Here is a 14,496-nt window from a genome sequence, read left to right as displayed (position 1 = left end):
TCTGCATCTATTGAGATCTTCACGCTGGGTTTTTTTCCTTTGTTCTATTAATGTGGTATATTACATTCATTGATTTTCTTATGTTTCTTATGTTGAAATACCCTTGTATTCTTGGGAAAATTCCATTTGGTCAAGATCTGTTTATGTGTTTTTTCTTGCATCAGTTTTTGTAATTTGTGTGATTATAGGAATTCTCCCATTTTGTCTAGATTATCTAATTTATTAGATTTGTTGTAATGTAATTTTTTAAGGTCACTTTCACTTCTGATTTTAATTGCTCGTGTCCTCTCTCTTTTTTCCTTAGTCAGTCTTCCTAAAGTTTTGTCAATTTCTTTATCTTTTCATAAGACCAATTTTTAGTATTGTTGATTCCCTTGATTGTTTTTTCTATTCTCTCCTTGCTTTTAAAATCTCTGCTCTAATCTTTTTCATTCTGTTCTTTATGTTGCCTTTGTGTTTAGTTTGCACTTCCTTTTCTAGTTCCTCAGGTTGTAAAGTTAATTTGTTGGTTTGAGATCTTTATTCCTTTTTAATGTAGTGATTTACTAGTATAAATTTCTTTCTGAGCACTAATTTCTTTGTATTGCATAAGTTTGATATTTTGTGCTTTCATTTTCATTTGTCTCAAACTATTTTCTAATTTCTATAGTGACTTCTTTTTTTGACACGTCTGTTGTTTAAGAGTGTGTTGTTTAATTTCCACACAATTGTAACTTTTCCAGTTTTTCTTCTGTTACTGATTTCTAGTTTAAATACACTGTGGTTGAAGAATATACTTTGTAAGACTTCAAACTTTTAAAATGTATTGAGGTTTGCTTTATGACCTAAAATATGGTCTACCTGGAGAATGCTCTATGTGTACTTGAAATGAATATTTATTTTGCTGTTGTCAGGTGAAGACTCTGATATATGTCCATTAAGTTGTTACTTTATAATATTGTTCAAGTTATTTCTTTCCTTATTGATCTTCTGTCTAGATGTTTTATCCATCATTGAAAGTGATGTGTGAAAGTCTCCAAATATTACTGTAGAACTTCCTATTTCTCCCTTCAATTATGTTAATGTTTGCCTCATATATATTGGGCCTATGTCGTTTGATGTAAGTGTTTATAGTTGTATCTTCTTGATGAATTCTTCATTTAATCAAAATATATTGTCCTCTTTGTCTTGTGTAACAATTTTTTCTTGTATTATTATAACCACTCCAGCTCTATTTTGGTTATTATTTGCATGAAATATCTTTGTCTATCCTTTCACTTTTAACATATTTGTGTCTTTTAGTCTAAAGTTAGTCTCTTTTAAGTGACATATATTTACATCATGTTTTTTAAAATCCATTCTGCCAATCCTCTCCTTTAATCTGTGAGTTTAATCTATTTACACTTAAAGTAATTATCCATAATGAAGAAATTTACTTCTGCCTAAAAGTTTAGTTTTACTTTTTGTTTTCTATATGTCTTAATACTTTTTGGTTCCTCAGTTCCTCCAATAATGCCTTTCTTTGTATTTTACTGTTTTATAGTGTACAATTTTTAGCCTCTCTTTATTTCTTTTCTATATACTCTAAATTTATTTTCTTAGTAGTTACCATGAGAATTACCATTAACATCCTAAATTTACAACAATCTAGTTGACTTGATGTTAACTTAGCTTCAACAACATAATTTAACTCCTATGCTCCTATCCATCTCCATCATCCCTTTTATGTTATTATTGGTACAAATTATATCTTTATACATGTGTCCATTAACACAGATTTGTAATTATTATTTTATTTTATTTTTTCTCTTAACTCATGCAGTAAATAAAAAGAGGAATTACAAACCAAAAATCCAATGATGCTAGTTTTTGTATTAATCTATGTATGTAATATAAAGACAGAGACCTTTATATGGCTTTGAGTTACCATTTATTGTCTTTTTGCTTCAGCCTTAAGAACTCCCTTTAGCTTTCTTGTGGGGCAGGTACACTAGCAATCAACTCTCTTAGCTTTTGTTTATCTGTGAAAGCCTTAATTTTTCCTTCATTTTTGAAAGATAGTTTTTACCAGATGCAGATTTCTTGGTTGAGAAGTTTTTTTATTTTTTTTTTCTTTTAGCACTTTGAATATATCATCCCACTGCCTTTTGGTCTCCCTGGTTTTTATTTTATTTATTTATATTTTTTGTGAGGAAGATCAGCCCTGAGCTAACATCTGCCAATCTCCTCTTTTTATGCTGAGGAAGACTGGCCCTGGGCTAACATTCATGCACATGTTCCTCCACTTTATATGGGACACCGCCACAGCATGGCTCGACAAGTGGTGCCTCAGTGCGCACCCGGGATCTGAACTGGTGCATCCCGGGCCACCGCAGTGGAGCACGTGCACTTAACCGCTTGTGCCACTGGGCCGGCCCCTGGCCTCCATTGTTTTTGATGATAAATTTGCTGTTAATCTTATTGTGGATTCCATGTATGTGATGAATTGCTTCTCTCTTGATGCTTTCAAGAGTTTCCCTTTGTTTTTGCCCTTCAACAGTTTGATTATAATGTGTCTCAGTGTGAATAGCTTTAGATTTGTCCTATTTGGAGTTCATTGAGCTTCTTGGGTATATAGATTCATGTATTTAATCAAATTTGGGAAGTTTTCAGCCATTATATCTTCAAATATTTTTTCTGACCCTTTCTTTCTTCTCTTCTCCTTCTGGGATTCCCATAATGCACGTGTTGATATACTCGATTGTGTCAGATTTGTACCTTAGATTTTGTTCATTTTTCGTCATTCCTTTTTCTTTCTGCTCCTCAGACTAGGTAGTTTTCATTACCCTTTTTTTAAAGTTCACAGTTTTTTCTTTTACCTGTTCAAATCTGCTGTTGAACTTCTGTCCTATTTTTTTTTCATTTTGCCTATTATGTTTTTCAGCTCCAGAATTTCTATTTGGTTTCTTTCTATAATTTCTGTCTTTGTTATGATTCTCCATACTTGTTTGCATATTATTTTCTTGATTCCTTTTAATTATTTGTCCATGATTTGCTTAGATCTTTGAGCATATTTAAGATAATTAATTTAAAATCTTTGTCTAGTAAGTCCAAAGTCTGTGCTTCCTCATGGAAGCATTCTTCATGGCTTATTTCTTTTTTCCTATGAAATAGTCACACTTTCCTGTTTCTTTGTATGCTTCATTTTTTTTTTCATTGAGAGCTGGACATTTTGAATATTGTAATTTGGTAACTCAGGAAATCAGATTCTCCTATCTCCCTGAGGATTGCTGTTTTTGCTTGTTGAGTACTGCAGTTTTCCATTTTGTTGGTGACTTTTCCAAGCTATTTTTGAAAAGATTATAATCTTTGTCTTGTGTGGTTATTGAAGTCTCTTTTCCATTATCCCCACAGTCATCAGCTTGTGACCCTACAGAAATTTCCTTGAATGCCTGGATCAGATGAGAAAATAAAAAAGAAAGAATATATGATCTTTTTAAATTTTTTCAACATATGCCACCTGGGAAATCACTCCATCCTGAGAGGATTGAAACAATTGTCATCCTGTGCTGGTCCCTCAGTGATCCACTGGGCACATCAAAACACACAGCTCCAACTTTGTAGGACAAAGTCCTTTTTCCTACCCTGGTACCAAAAAGCTACACCAGGAATGTGGTCTACCATTCTCATGTCTGCTTACTGTGGGAAAAGGGAATGGCAACTGCTATGCAAAATGGCAAAATTCACTGCAATTTACTAACTTCTTTATTTATCTATCACTCTCCTGGATGCTGCAAGTGTTCAGCTGGACTCCAAGTTCTGATACAGTTCATTCCGACATTTCCAAGTAAATTGTTTCAGTGGAGGTACTGAATCCTAGACCTTCCAATCTGCCATCTTTTGTAACATCACTCTCAGAGTTATTTTTCTAAATTCATTTTTTTGCTGTTGTTGAAATAGTAATTTAGTCTTGGAAGAACAACAATGGTTATGCCCCTACATATGCAGTGTGTGGCTTGCTGAGAGGGTGCAGAAGGTGCTCTTGACCCACACTCTGTCTCTGTGGCTGGGTTTCGGTGTATCTCTTGGCCTCTCACATCTGGCCTCAGCCATTGACACCACAGCTGCCACCTCAGTTGTGAATGGCTCTTTACATATCATTTATATCTGAGAACCTGTACCATGGAAATATGGTGAATCTCAGAATCTTGAGAACTTTCATAAACAATTTAAATAATAGGAAACTGAGGAGGATGTAGAGGCACAAAAGTAATAGAAATCCTGTTGCAGGAAGACTCCAATTACCATCATAGCTTTTTAGGATAACAGAAAAGATTGAAAAGTCTTCTGGAACTTCTCATTTTTCAGTATCCTATGCTGAATTTGAGAAATAATATAAAATGAAGAATAATATCTCAGGGGAAAAAGACATAAGTGGAGTGAATCTTGATACAGGACATTTTAAAATGTCTCAGAAAGATTTTCAGAGACAAAGTTCTGAAACAAAAGTTTTGTACAATTTCAGAGGAACTCACTCTTAGTCTCCACTCTTAAGTCAGTAGGTTATAAAAGTAATAGACAGAACTTCAATATAGCAGCCCTCAAAATGCAACTGGAAAGGGAAGGGAAAATGAAGGATATCATAAAAAGAATGAATAGTATCAAAGAAAACATATCAATACCATATAAAGGCAAATGTAAGTTTCAAAAGCTGTCCCTCTTAAGCATAAACAAGCTAAGACAAAACAAAACTGCATCACAGTAATGAAAACATACTACAGAAAAAAATGGGATGTGAACATAAGGAACAAAATTGAGCATAGGATGCAAAAGACTGACAAAAATCCACTCAAGAAGAATGTGTAACCCAAGGAACTGAAGCCAATTCAAATTCCCCATGAATGTTTACTGAATAGAAGAACTTATTAAAAATATGAGCTAAATATAAAAGGAACTCAAAGACCACAGTAAAATCAACAGATAATATAAAAAGGAAGGACTCAGAGCTAAGGAAACAAATTGAAAACCACAAGACACCATATGAGAACTAACAAACTAGAAAATGTAAGAAACTCAGTATAATTTATAAAAATCAAATTAATGAAATGGAGGGAAATTCTGAGATAATTACAGAGAATGAAGAAGATAAAGAGAGAAATTGAAGTAAATAGATAAAATATAATAGAGATGAAGAACAAACATGATCTAGTAAAGATAATGCTGAAGTAGAATAACTTTTACTCTACAAATGAAACAGGGAAAGTAGTAGAAGATATAACAGCAGAAAAATTTTCTAAACTAGTGGAAGAACTAAAGTTGTAAATCTAAATACTGGACTTTGTGTTCCAGCATAGTCTTAAGAGACTGAAAACAAATCATATTATGATTATATTATTAAATTTTAAGGATAAAGAAGGAGTCATGTGCAGAAGGAAAAAAACTGGCTGATATGACACTTCTCCACAAATACAGCTAATGTCAGAAGACAATGGGAAACAATATTCTGAAGGATAGTATGACCTAAGAATACTAGCCAAGCTTTAGATCAAATGTAAGTTTAACAGCAGACATTCTAAGGCATGAAAGAACTCAGGATATACAGCAACCATGATTATTTCTGATGGGAGAAAAAATGACTGAAGGATGAAAGCCAGCTAACTAAAGAAGAATAGAGAAGTTGTTAAAAAAGTATTGGTAATGAACATTTGTTCAATTTAGTCATAGACTTAAGAATAAACTAAGGGCTTATGGTTACAGAATAGAAGGTAAATGTCACATCTTCTGATTAAGATATAAATGTCATATGCTCTCATTAAGATATATAATAGGCATATCTCATTTTATTGCACTTTGTAGATATTGCTTTTTTTTTGTTTTTAAAGCAAGTTTATCAGAACCATTTTTCCAACAACATTTGTTCACTTTCTGTCTCGGTTACATTTTGGCAATTCTTGCAATATTTCAAACTTTTTAATTATTATTATATTTTTACTGGTGATCTATGATCAGGGATCTTTGATGTTACTAATATAATTGTTTTCAGGCACCACGAGCCACACCCATATTAAATGGCAAACTTAATTGATAAATGTTGTATGTGTTCTGACTGCTCCACTCACTGGCTGTTCCTCCATCTTTGCCACTCTCCGCAGACCTCTCCATTTCCTGAGACACAACAATATTGAAATTAGGCCAATTAATAACCCTACAATGGCCTCTAAGCGTCCGAGGTGAAAAGAAAAGTTGCACATCTCTCACTTTAAATTAAAAGCTAGAAATGATTGAGTTCTGTGAGGAAGGCATGTCAAAAGCTGAGATAGGTAGAAAGCTAAGACTTCTTGTGCCAGTTAGCCAAGTTGTGAATGCAAAGGAAAAGTCCTTGAAGGAAATTACAAGTGCTAATCCAGTGAATACACAAATGATAAGAAAGTGAAACAGCCTTATTGCTGATATGGAGAAAGTTTTAGTTGTCTGGATAGATCAAACCAGCCACAACATTCCTTTAAGCCAAAGCCTAATTCAGAGCTAGGCCCTAACTCTCTTCAATTCTATGAAGGCAGAGAGAGGCAAGGTAGTGGTTGGTTCATGAGGTTTAAAGAAAGAAGCCATTTCCATAATATAAAAGTGCAAAGTGAAGCAGCAAGTGCTGATGTAGAAGCTGCAGCAAGTTATCCAGAAGAGTTAAATAAGATAATTAATTAAAATGACTATGCTAAACAACATATTTTCAGTGTAGCTGAAACAGCATTATATTGGAAGAAGATGCCATCTAGGACTTTCATAGCCAGAAAAGAGAAGTCAATGTCTGGTTTCAAAGATTCGAAGGACAATCTGATTCTCTTGTTAGGGGCTAATGCAGCTGGTGACTTTAAGTTGAAGCCAATGCTCATTTACTATTCTGAAAATCCTAGGGCCCTTAAGAATTATGCTAAATCTACTCTGCCTGTGCTCCTTAAATGGAACAACAAAGCCTGGATGACATCACATCTGTTTACAACATGGTTCACTGAATATTTTAAGCCCACTGTTGAGACCTAGTTCTCAGAAAAAAATATTCCTTTCAAAATATTACTGCTCATTGACAATGCACTTGGTCACCCAAGAGCTCTGATGGAGATGTACAATGAGATTAATATTATTTTCATGCCTGCTAACATAACATTTACTCTGTGGCCCATGAATCAATGAGTAATTTTGACTTTCAAGTCTCGTTATTTAAGAAATATACTTGATAAGGCTATAGCTGTCATAAATAGTGATTCCTCTGATAAATCTAGGCAAAGTAAATCGAAAACCTTCTGGAAAGGATTTGCCATTCTAGATGTCATAAAGAACATTCATAATTCATGGGAAAAGATAAAAATGTCAACAGTAACAGGAGTTTGGAAGAAGTTGATTCCAACTCTCAAGGATGACTTTTAAGGGCTCAAGACTTCAGTGGAGGAAGTAACTGCAGATGTAGTGGAAATAAAGAAAGAAAACTGGAATTAGAAGTGGACCCTGAAGATGTGACTGAATTGCTGCAAACTCATGGTAAAACTTTAATGGATGAAGAGTTGCTTCATATGGATGAGCAAAGAAAGTGTTTTCTTGAGATAGAATCGACTCCTGATGAAGATGCTGTGAAGAGTGTTGAAACGAAAATGAATGATTTAGAATATTACATAAACTTAGTTGAGAAAGCAGTGGCAGGGTTTTAGAAGATTGACTCCAGTTTTGAAAGACGTCCTTCTATGGGTAAAATGCTTTCAAACAGAAGCACGTGCTACAGAGAAATCATACATTAAAGGAAGAGTCAATCAATGTGGCAAACTTCACTGTTGTCTTATTTTAAGAAATTGCCACAGCCACCCCAACCTTCAGCAACTAGCGCCCTGATCCATCAGCAGCCATCAACACTGAGGCAAGACCCTCCAGCAGCAAAAAGATTACAACCCACTGAAGACTCAGATGATGGTTAGCATATTTTAGCAATAAAGTATGTTTTAATTAAGGTATATACATTTTTTTGACATAATGCTATTGGATACTTAATAGGTTACATGTAATGTAAACATAACTTTTAAATGCATTGGAAAACCGAAACATTTATGTGACTCTATTGTGATATTCACTTTATTGCAGTGGTCTAGAACTGAACCTCTTTTTGCTGAGGAAGACTGGCCCTGGGCTAACATCCGTGCCTATCTTCCTCCACTTTATGTGGGACGCCGCCACAGCATGGCCTGACAAGTGGTGTGTTGGTGCGCACGCACCCAGTATCTGAACCCGGGCCACCAGCAGTGGAGTGCGTACACTTAACTGCTACACCACGGGGTGGACCAGGAATATTACTTCTAATTTGAGAAGTAGAGATAACAGGAAGAAGAATTTGGTAAGACAATAGTATCAATACATATATCCCAAGAACTTTTAGTAGAAATATATTTTTTTCTTATTAAAATTAAATTGGAGTAAAAACAACAAGATCTTCTTGGAGAAATGGCTGATTCTAAAGCTGGGAAAAGGAAATTACAAAATGAGCCTAGAGCAGCTTGCAGTGCCAGAGAGTTAGGAAGTGTATTAAAAAAAGGAATGTGATCATGTCAAAGTACCAGATCTGAAAGAGCTCCTAATGTCCAAAGCTGGAACAACTTGAGCAACAAAATTAATAATATAATATTAAATTATAACCCCAAGCACAAAATAAATATTCACAAATTTATACTGATATAAATAAATGCTTGCATAAATAAATGGAGTGAGACATATCTTTTCATGAATTAATTTCAAATAATATATAGTTATACTTCCCTCTCCAGGATGTGGAGATTAATTTTCCTCCTCCCATGGTGGGCCACACTTAGTAATTTGCTTCAAAAGAGTAGAGTACGGTAAAGAAAAACTAGTAACTTTATAGTGAAAAAACTTGGAAAACACTACTTTAACCAAGTGATCAAGGTTAACATCACCAATGGTGTTATGGGGCTAACATGTATTTCTCATGTGATGTGATGAGAAGGGCACTTCACTTCTGTGTCATTCTTCTCAAAAATACACAAACCCTGTCTAATCATAAGGAAAACAGACAAAGCCAGACTGGGGAACATTCTACATAATACCAGACCAATACTCTTCAAAAATATCAAGGATCTTGAAAAACAAGGAAATATTGAGAAATTGTCACAGATCTAAGGAGATAGGACAACTAAATGCAGTTATCCTAGATTGGTTCCTAGAACAGAAAAATAACATTACAGCCCAAACTGGTGAAATCTGAAGCTTGGTTGATAGTAATGTATCAACATTGTTTTCTTAGATTTGAGAAATGTACCATGGTAATGTAAGAGGCTAACATTAGGGTAAAACTAGGTAAGATATGTGATGTTGGCAAGATGGTGGAATAGGAGATCCAAGCCCTTGCATCACCATGGACACACTGATTTGACAAACCATTCAGAGATAAAAGTACCTTTATGAGGGCTCTGTAGTCCAGTTGAGAAGTTCCAGCACCCCAGTGAAGCACAAAGTTCAAGATCAGCCATGTTGTAAAGGGAAAGAAGAACAGTTGCAGTTTATCTGCATTACCCTTTCCCCAATCTGGCACAGCTCTGGGCCAAGAGAGAACCCCTGGTCAGCAATTTCTCCCATGGGAAAGGGAGAAAACAAAGTGGAGGTCTGGCATCCCCAGGCTTTTGAGGTACTTCCCAAGAGGCTAGCTTCTGTCCTGTCACATCCAGAACACTGAGGAAATTGGCATGGCTGGATCATTTGGGAGCAGCTAACAACAAAGAACAGGAACAGAAGCTCACAGAAAACAGTGCACAGATCTCAACAACCTCCCTCTGCACCCCTGTAGCTGGCAATCCATGTGCCTCTGAAGCTATCACACTATACATTCTCACAAACAGCATACAGATCTCAGCAGCTGGCATGGATTGCAGCAGCCAGCTTGACTCTGGGATTGGGAGGAGTTGTAGAACCCTCACACTGCTCTTCCAGGAGGGAAAGAGAATGGGAGCTTATGACCCCCATCCCAGCATTTCACTGCACTTTTTTAAGGAAAATGAGTGGGCAACTCTTGGTGCTTGACACAGCTATGCAAGGTAGGAAGAAGGCACATAATCTTAAAGTATCTCCTTCAGGAGTGAGTCAGAGCTTGCACCCAATACATCCACACATCAGGGTGCTGCCGTGGGGAAAAGTTGTAGTGGTTCTCAGCATGTGGCATGGCTGCATGGGAATAAGAGAAGGTACACAATCTTAAGAGATCCCCCCAGGAGTGAGTGATAGGAGTGGAAATGGTGCATTCATAGAAGAGATTTGAGAGAACTCCAGCATCTTTAGCCAGGGTGTCTGGTGAAGGAGTTTCACTCCCAAAGCCAGTCTGTAAAGACTGACAGAGGTGACTACATCTTCAAAAGCACAAATAGCAATACAAGGTTAAAATAAACATGAAGAACTGGGAAAACATAACACCACCAAAGGAACAAAGTAAATCTCCAATAACCAACCCTCCCAAAATGGAGATCTACAAATTGCCTGGCAAAGAATTGAAAACAGTTGTCTTAAAGAGCTCAGCGAACTATAAGAGAACACAGAGAGATAACTAAACAAAATCAGGAAAACAGTACCTAGCCAAAATGAGAAGATCAATAAAAACATAGAAACCATAAAAAAGAACAAAACAAATTATGGAACTGAAGAATTCAAAGACTAAATGGAAAAATTCAATAGAGAGATTCAACAGCAGAATCTATCAAGCGAAGGGAAGAATTAGTGAACTCAAAAACAGATCATTTGAAATTATACAATCAGAGAAATAAAAAGAAAAAATAATGCAAAAGAGTGGTGAAAGTTTATGGGACTTATGAGACATTAACAAGTCAATTAATATACCTATTGTGTGATTCTCAGAAAAATAAAAGAAATAGAAAGAGCCAGAAAGCTTATTGAAAGAAATAATGGCTTAAATCTCAAATGTGGGAAGCAAGATGCACATCCTGATTTATAAAGGTCAAACAGGTTGAACCTAAAGATGCCTTCACCAAGACATATTATAATTTAATGGTCAAAAGTCAAAAATAATGAGAAAAATTTTTAAAGCAGCAAGAGGAAAGTGACTTATGACATATAAGGGAACCCCCATTAGTCTACAAAAGGATTAATCAGCAGAAACCTTGAAGGCCAGGAGAGAGTGAGATAATATAATCATATTGCAGAAAGAAAATAAATAAATAAATAAAATACTATATCTGGCAAAACTGCCAATTGAAATTGACGTAGAGATACTTTCCCAGACAAACAAAAACAGAGGGAGTTCAACGCCAATAGACCTGCCTGACAAGAAGTGCTAGAAGAAGTTCCTCAATTGAAAAAAAGGGCACTAGACAGCAACATTAAAGCATATGAAAGTATAAATCTCACTGGTAAAAGTGAATATATAGAAAATATGGAAAAATTTAATACTGTCATAGTGATGCAAAAATGACTTTTAACCCTAGTATAAAAGTTAAAGGACAAAAATGTTAAGAATAATTTTAATGACAAACATTTGTTGGTGTGTGCACAATATAAAAGATGTAAATGGTGGGGCCAGCCCAGTGGCATAGTGATTGGGTTCACGTGTTCCACTTCAGTGGCTCAGGGTTCGCTGGTTCAGATCCTGGGCATGGACCTACTCAGCACTCATCAGGCTATGCCGAAGTGGCGTCCCATATAGAAGAACTACAATTCTACAACTATGATACACAACTATGTACTGGGGCTTTGGGGAGAAAAAAGAAAAAAAAAGAAGAAGATTGGCAACAGATGTTAGCACAAGGCCAATCTTCCTCAATAAATAAATAAATAAACAAACAAACAAATAAATAAAAACAGCGTCTGCTCAAACAAGAAGCCCAAAGAGGCATACAACCCATTAAAAAAAAAAAGATGTAGGGGCCGGCCTGGTGGCGCAAGCGGTTGGGTGCGCGCACTCCGCTGCGGTGGCCCGGGGTTCGCTGGTTCAGATCCCGGGCGCGCACCGACGCACTGCTTGGCAAGCCATGCTGTGGCGGCGTCCCATATAAAGTGGAGGAAGATGGGCACAGATGTTAGCCCAGGGCCGTCTTCCTCAGCAAAAAAAAAGGAGGATTGGCAGATGTTAGCACAGGGCTGATCTCCTCACAAAAAAAAAAAAAAAAAGATGTAAATTGTGACAACAATAACATAAAATGTGTTTTAGGGAGAGAAGTAAAAGGGTAGGGTTTTTTTTTTTTTTTTGTGAGGAAGATCTGCCCCGAGCTAACATCTGCCAATCCTCCTCTTTTTGCTGAGGAAGACTGGCCGTGGGCTAACACCCATGCCCATCTTCCTCTGCTTTATATGGGACGCCGCCACAGCATGGCCTGAGGAGCGGCGCGTCAGTGCGCACCCATGATCCGAACCAGGGAACTCCGGGCCGCCACAGCAGAGCGCGCGCACCCAACCATCAGCGCCACTGGGTTGGCCCCAAAAGTGTAGAGTTTTTTTATGCAATTGAAATTAACTTGTTATCAGCTTAGTATGTTGTTATAATTTTTTACGTACATCTCATGGTATCCATAAAGAAAATCTACAAAGAATATACACAAAAGAGCAAGAGAAAGGAATCAAAGCATATCAATACAAAAAATCAACAAATCACAAAGAATCAGCAAGACGGGAAGAGGATAAAAACTATAAAACACTCAGAATACAATTAATAAAACGACAATAGTAAGTCCTTACTTATCAATAATTACTTTAATGGAAATGGTTTAAACTCCCCACTCAGAAGATATGAAGTGGCTGAATGGATAAAACAATAAAACTTAATATATATGCTGTTTACAAGAATTTCACTTTAGATTTAAGGACACACATAGGCTGAGAATGAAGGGATGGAAAAAGATATTGCATACTAAAGGAAACCAAAAGAGAGCAGGGGTGGCTACACGTGTATCAGACAAAATTGACTTAAAGTAAAAAACTGTCACAAGAGGCAAAGAACACCATTAAATAATGATAAAAATGATTATTCAACAATTGTGTGTGTATATATATATATATAACAATTGTACATGTATATCTATAAAACATCCAGCATCAGAGCACATAAATATTTAAAGCAAACATTGAGAGACCTAAAGTGAGAAACAGAGAGCAATTAAATAATAGGAGACTTCAATATCCCACTTTCAAGAATGGATAGAATGACCAGACAGAGAAACATGAAGAAAGCAGCAGTTGAACAACACTTTAGACTAAATGGACTTAACAAACATAGAATGTTCCACCCATCAGCAGGAGAAAACACATTCTTCCCAAGTGCCCATGAACTATGCTCCAGGATACATCACATGCTAAGTCAAAAAATGTCTTAAGTTTAAAAGACTGAAATCATCCCAAGTATCTTTTCCAACAACGATGGAATGAAACTAGATATCATAACAGAAGGAAAAATGTACAATTACAGGGAAATTAAACAACACATTCTAAAACAACCACTGGTTCTAAGAAGAAATGAAAAGGGAAATTAGAAAATAGCTCCAGACAAACTAACATGAAAACACAACACACAATACTTAGAGGAAGCAGCAAAACTATACCAAAAGGGAAGTTTATGAAAATAAATATGTACATTAAAAAATTAAAGAACTCAAATAAAAACTGTAACTTTACACCTCAAAGAACTAGAAAAAAAGAACAAACTAAGACCTAAGTTAGAAGAAGGAAAGAAATAATAAGGATTAGAGTAGAAATGAATGACATAGAAAATAGAAAAAAATCAAAATAACTAAAATTTTCTTTTCTAAAAAGATAAAATCAACAAATGCTTTTCAAGACTAATATAAAAGAGACATGATTCAAACAAATAAAATTGCAAATGAAAGTGGAGCTGTCACAACTGGTGCCACAGAAATAAATAAAAGGCATAAGGGACAAATATGTACAATTATATAGCAACAAATGGGACAATCTAGAAGAAATGAATAAATTATTGGAAACATACAACCTACCAAGACTTAATGAAGAAGAAATGGAAAGCCTCAACAGACCAACAACAAATAAGGAGACTGAATCAGCAATCAAGTATCTCACAACAAATAAAAACCTAAGAACAGACAGCTTCACAGATTAATTCTACCAAACATTTGAATAAAAATTAATACCAATCCTTCTTAAACTCTTCCAAAAAATAGAAGAAGAGGGAACACATCTAAACTTATTTTTTGAGGCCAGCATAACCCCAATACCAAATCCAGACAAAGAAAGAGAAAGAAAAAACTATAGGTCAATAACTGTGATAAACATAGATGTAAAAATCCTCAACAAAATACTAACAAACAGAACTCAACAGCACAATGAAAAGATCATACATCATGACTGAGATTTACCATGTGATGCAAGGATGGTTCAACAATACACAAATCAATATGATACATCACGTTAACAGAATAAAGCATAAAAATCACATGATTATCTCAATATATGCATAAAAAGCATTTGACAAAGTTAAACACTTTTTCATGATAAAAATTCTCAACAATTTAGATC

Source organism: Ceratotherium simum, chromosome X (genome assembly GCF_057802395.1).
Source record: "Ceratotherium simum simum isolate JZ-2026a chromosome X, ASM5780239v1, whole genome shotgun sequence".
NCBI lineage: Eukaryota > Metazoa > Chordata > Mammalia > Perissodactyla > Rhinocerotidae > Ceratotherium > Ceratotherium simum.
Note: the sequence above shows the minus strand (reverse complement) of the source record.